We start from the raw sequence: 5,581 nt of genomic DNA, 5'->3' as shown, positions 1-5,581 counted from the left end.
CAACTGTAATCTGGTAAAGGAAGGTGGAGGCAGTTGGGAGAAATATGTGTGGAATGAAGGTGCTAAAGAAACCTTCTTGCACAAGCTTGAGGGTATATTAGTAGAGCATTATGATTATATCTTACAACTAGCTAATAATAATTGTAATACAGCAGTATCTTGTTTAGTCAGTTATTATCAAGAAGCTGCAGAACACACCAAAAAAGTATATGGTTTAAATTCTAACTTCAGGAGAAATCAGCAGCCTCCCTGGTGGGATGATGAACTTGAATTAATTAAACATGACAAATACAAAGCCCTGAGAGCTCACAGAGATCATGGGGAAGATTTTTCACTTTTTAGACACTTAAGATCAATGTTTAAAAATGCTTTTAGTAGAAAGAAAAACTCATTTCTTGAAGCACAGAGAGAAAAACTGATAGCTGCAAGAGACAACCCAAAGTTGTTCTGGAAACTGCTGAAGGATAGTAAACCATTTAATGCAGTCACTCAATCAATTAATACTGAGCAATGGACTAACCATTTTATGTCTCTTCTTTTTAGGCAGGATCTTGCACTTGATAGCAGTATGTACCATATCCCTGACAATAATGATCTAACAATTAACATTCCTATTCTAGCACAAGAAATATCAAGTCAAATAAAACAGCTTGGGAATAATAAATCCCCTGGGCCTGATGGTATTGCTGCTGAATTTTTAAAGTCTTCAGAGAAACAAATTACACCAATTTTAGTTATTACATTTAACAAAATCTTTGAGAGTGGTAACTTTCCAGATGTGTGGGGGAAAAGTATCATCTGTCCTCTGTTCAAGTCTGGTGATATGAATGATGCCAACAATTATAGAGGTATATCACTCATTGATACCATATGCAAAGTATTTACATCTATTCTTAATGCTAGACTACAGAGGTGGTGTGATGATAACAATATCATTGACGAATCTCAAGCTGGATTTAGACCCAACTATTCCACGACAGATCATATATTTTCACTACAGGCCATTATCCAAAAGTATGCATGTAAAAAGAAAGGAAGGTTCTACTGCTTATTTGTAGATTTCTCAAAAGCTTTTGATAATGTTGATCACAATATGTTGTTACAGAGTTTGGCTGATATTGGTGTCTGCGGAAAGTTTTTGTCTATTATTACATCAATGTACAATAAACTGTGTGCCTGTGTTAGAACACCTACTGGGTTATCCAAATATTTTAAGTGTAATATAGGTACCCGTCAAGGATGCATCCTCAGCCCTCAGATGTTTTCAATATTCATAAATAAACTTATGGTGGACAAACTGTCTTTATTACTAAAGACTGCCCAGCAATATATGCACTTATGTTTGCTGATGACGTGTCATCTATTGCTGATACACCTTTAAATTTACAAAAGAAGATCAATGCCTTGGAACATTTTTGCAATACTACAGGCATGAAGGTAAACTTGAAGAAAACCAAAGTTATGGTATTCAGAAATGGCGGACCCCTTAGACATTATGAAAAATGGAAATTAAATAGTGTATATATTGAAACCGTGTCGTTTTATAGATATTTGGGTATTGTGTTCACGCCCAAACTTGTTTGGACTAAGGCACTAAATACTCTTGCTGCACAGAGTAACAAGGCCATTATGACATTATATAGATATCAAAAGGAAGTTGGTAATATACCCTGTCAAGATTTATTTAAGATATTTGATGCTATGATTGTGCCTATTGTCTGTTATGGCGCAGAAATATGTGGCATCTCATATTGTAAAATTATTGAAGATGTACAGAACAAAATGTGTAAATGGTTTCTAAATACAGGTAAAACAACAAACAATGCAATGGTTTTAGGAGAGTGAGGAAGAGCCCCTCTCCAACTTGTGTATACCACAAGGGCCATCAAGTATTGGTGCAGGCTACTGCGTTTGGACGAGCGCAGACTGCCTCGCCAATGTTATTTAATGCTCAAATCACTGGACCATTCTGGTCGCACCACATGGGCTACTCACATTAAGAATATTTTGTTTAAATTAGGTTTTGGATATGTATGGTTAACACAAGATGTTGGCAATGTGAAGGTATTTATTCATCTTTTTAAGCAAAGATTATTTGATAACCTTCAACAATCATGGTGTAGTTCGATCAATAGTATATCTGATACCTTTTATTATAAACATTTTAAATCCCTGTTGAATGTAGAAAAATATCTTACACTCCCCATACCAGTATATCTGAGAATATGTATGACTCGTTTCAGATGTAGCAAGTTTAACCTTGCAATTGACTTGGGGAGATACACAAATGTTCCATACACTGAACGATTATGTAAATATTGTATAGAAAATGGTATATCTTTTATTGAAGATGAATTTCATGTTTTACTTGTATGTGAGCGTTATTCAGCCCTAAGAAATATGTATCTTAAACAGTATATCAAGTTTCAAACTGTAACATCTTTTACTGAAATTATTTCATCAGAAAACTTTGATGTTGTATATAACACATGTTTATATCTATATAAAGTCCAACGGCTAAGAGAAACTTAAATCGACTACTTCCTTGGCATGCGTAGTTCATGCAATCAACCATTGTCTGTATTATGGGCCTATGGCCTTCTTACTGAATAAACTGTCTGTCTGTCTGTCTGTCATAATCAACACATTAGCTGGGACACTGTGATCTGACGTCTCCATTCCAACAACCTCAGATGTCGCCGACCAGCACGTCGTCCTGTTCTCCAACCACGGCATCGACAAGCACGACTTCAGTGGGCACAGGGTCATCACAATTGGCGTCATCGTGAGTGGAGGCGTGTCATCTTCTCTGATGAAAGTCGCTTTTGTGTCTCCCATGCAGACGGAAGAGTCAGAATTTGGCATAGGCGAGGTGATCGTTTTGCTGACAGAAACGTGGAAAGGGATCCATGGGGCCATGAATATGCAGAATTGTAGTAATCTGAACTGGTATCTCTGACTGTTGATCGCGAAGTGCAGGTATTGATGAGCACGTGAAGATAGGGGTCCTGGAGATCTAGGCTTATCATCAAGCCTGCTTGTCTTAAGGATGGATTCCATCTGGAACTTGAGAGGTTTCTCCAGATAATCTTTGTTTAGGACTTTAAGATCTATGATCAAGCACATTTGGAATAGTTACGAGTAGATTCTGTGGGTGGTGTCCGATTCTTTCAAAGCCCTGATGGCTAGTTACTTGCGTATGGCCACATTTGCTGCGAATACATTTCTCCCTGACAGGTGGAATCAGTGTCTCGTAGGATGGATAACTAGTCTTGGTCGCTTTAGAAAGTGAAGTTTGTATCCTTTCTTACCACTTCAAGCAGCCAGGAGCGTCTGTGGTGGCTTCCCAGTTGTCTGCATATTGCAGAAGACGTGGAGTAGTAGTGCTGAACTTTGCCATCCTTGGATCAATGTCCATAAAGCAGGCTAGTTCGACAGGATGCGTGCTGAGTGTAGCGTTGATATTCTGAGGTGCTAAATCGTTGTTAGTGTTGTGGCGTCATCTCTATGGGAGAATCTAAAGGAAGACCTGTGCTCTGATTGGTCGGAGGAATGATGTGACGAATTCCAGTCGCGACGCAGTTAATGTATGAACTGACATTTAGCATTTGCTTATTAATGTCAAAATCCCTGGATCTGGCAATGTCAACAAGCATCCTGGATTTTTAACAAGTCCATAAAAATCGTCATCAGGCTGTTGTGCGAAAGGAGCATCGTGTGTCTTGTACTCATTCTTATTGACAATGCGCATACCGAGTCTGATGTCATGTGAAGATGAAATATTCAGAGATGCTTTGTTTTCTTAATGACATCATCAGTGTATAATGAACAGGGAAGGGTATGAAATTCTTCAGATTTTCTGACAGGTTCTTCATACCCAGCACACTAACAAGGGTTTGGTAGACCGTTCTTTCCTATTATCTGGTTTGTTTTTTGTTTGTTTAATGCCGCACTTAGTAATATTCCAGCTATATGAAGACTGTCTGTAAATAATCGAGTCTGGACCAGACAATCCAGTGATTAATATCATGAGCATCGATCCACACAATGTGGGAACTATGACATGCATCAACCAAATCAGCGAGCCTGACCACCCGATCCCATTAGTTGCCTTTTATGACAAACAGTCGCCTTTTATGGCAAGCATGGGTTGCTGAAGACCTATTCTACCCCGGATCCTCACGGGTCTATTATCTGGTCTTAAAGTTCTGCAATGATGACCTTAATAGAATAATTATTTGGTTTATAATTATCCCCCATGCTAGTGTTCAAGTTGCATGAAGAAATCGTGTTAGTAACCCCTGCCCAAGCTGGGCTGGGGATACTATATAGGGGTAGTGTAATCCCGGTCATCTGATCTGTGGCTGAGGAGCAGGAAACAGCAATGGGATTGTGATGTAACATCCGCTTCGCTGTTCCCACCCTTTAACTGGACTGTGTAATGATATGCAATGGAGCATGCTCAGCGGATCTATCATGATGTGTATGAAATTTCTTGTCAAGGTGTTGACAACAAGGAGATAATACTGTCACAACACGATGGACAGAGGACACATAAGCCAATGGGACATGAAGCCAATTAAACAGAATAAGTGATTATTGCTTGATGAGTTCATAGTAGGCGGATGGGATGAAATAGCCTTGATCTCTGTTGATTGATGGCTTGTGGCGGCGAATGTGGATTGCTTCTATTAGTTTTCTTTTAGTGAAATCATGGAGGTTGTTGGAGAGGATTTGGACGTTGTCCCAGTTGATGTTGTGATCAGGACAGTTGTTGATATGGTCCGAGATGTCGGATTTACTGTCAGATTTAATGGTGCAATTTCTTTTGCTCTTTCATTCTGGTGTTGATTGGGTGGGATGTTTCAGCTACGTAATATTGTCCACAGTTGCAGTCAATTTTGTAAACTACACCTTTAGGCTCTTGGAGTTTGGTTGTGTTCCTGCCGTTGGCTCTTAGCAGGGTCTTGAGGGAGTCTCTGTATCTCCTCTACCTACTTCACCTGGGGAGACAAGTACTATCAATGGATACATGGCCTACCCATGGGATCCCCACTCTCTCCTATTCTTACTGAAATCTACATGACCTACTTCGAACAGCAAGCCCCCATCCAACCTATTAGCTGGTACAGGAAAGTTGACGACACCTTTGTTATCCTAAAACAAGACCAAAACCCAACCCTGTTACTACAACATCTTAACCAACAACACCCCCGAGTACAGTTCACCATCAAATAGAAAAGGACAACTAACTACCCTTCCTAGATGTCCTCAAGAAGCCCAACAAACAGAATCCAAACCAGTGTCTACCGGAAGCCCCCCCACACCGATCAGTATATCCCCTTCAACTCTAACCACCCTCGTAGAACCAAGACTGGCATCATCTCCACCCTCACCAAATGAGCCATCAACCTTTCCTCTCCTGACCCCAAACCTGAGATCGAACACCTCCGCCAAGTCTTCACCCACTCAACAATTATCAACCCAATCTTGTTGACAAATCCACACTAAATTGCAACAATCAAATGACACTAGCAACTGTACTGAACCCCCTAAATGACTTACAAACCTTTAAAGCACT

General features: G+C 39.8%; 1 long non-coding RNA gene across 1 annotated transcript; it reads left to right on the top strand.

The window, feature by feature from the left end:
• Positions 1-4,829: 4,829 nt before the first annotated feature.
• On the top strand, positions 4,830-5,373 carry LOC124136471. Its single transcript, XR_006861375.2, has 3 exons — positions 4,830-4,846; positions 4,931-4,934; positions 5,277-5,373. It is a non-coding gene; the product is annotated as an uncharacterized LOC124136471 (long non-coding RNA).
• The last annotated feature ends 208 nt before the right edge of the window (positions 5,374-5,581 follow it).

The sequence above is a fragment of the Haliotis rufescens genome, unplaced genomic scaffold, assembly GCF_023055435.1.
Source record: "Haliotis rufescens isolate VD_foot unplaced genomic scaffold, xgHalRufe1.0.p SCAF_1, whole genome shotgun sequence".
Lineage (NCBI taxonomy): Eukaryota > Metazoa > Mollusca > Gastropoda > Lepetellida > Haliotidae > Haliotis > Haliotis rufescens.
This window is presented reverse-complemented; position numbering and strand designations above follow the sequence as displayed.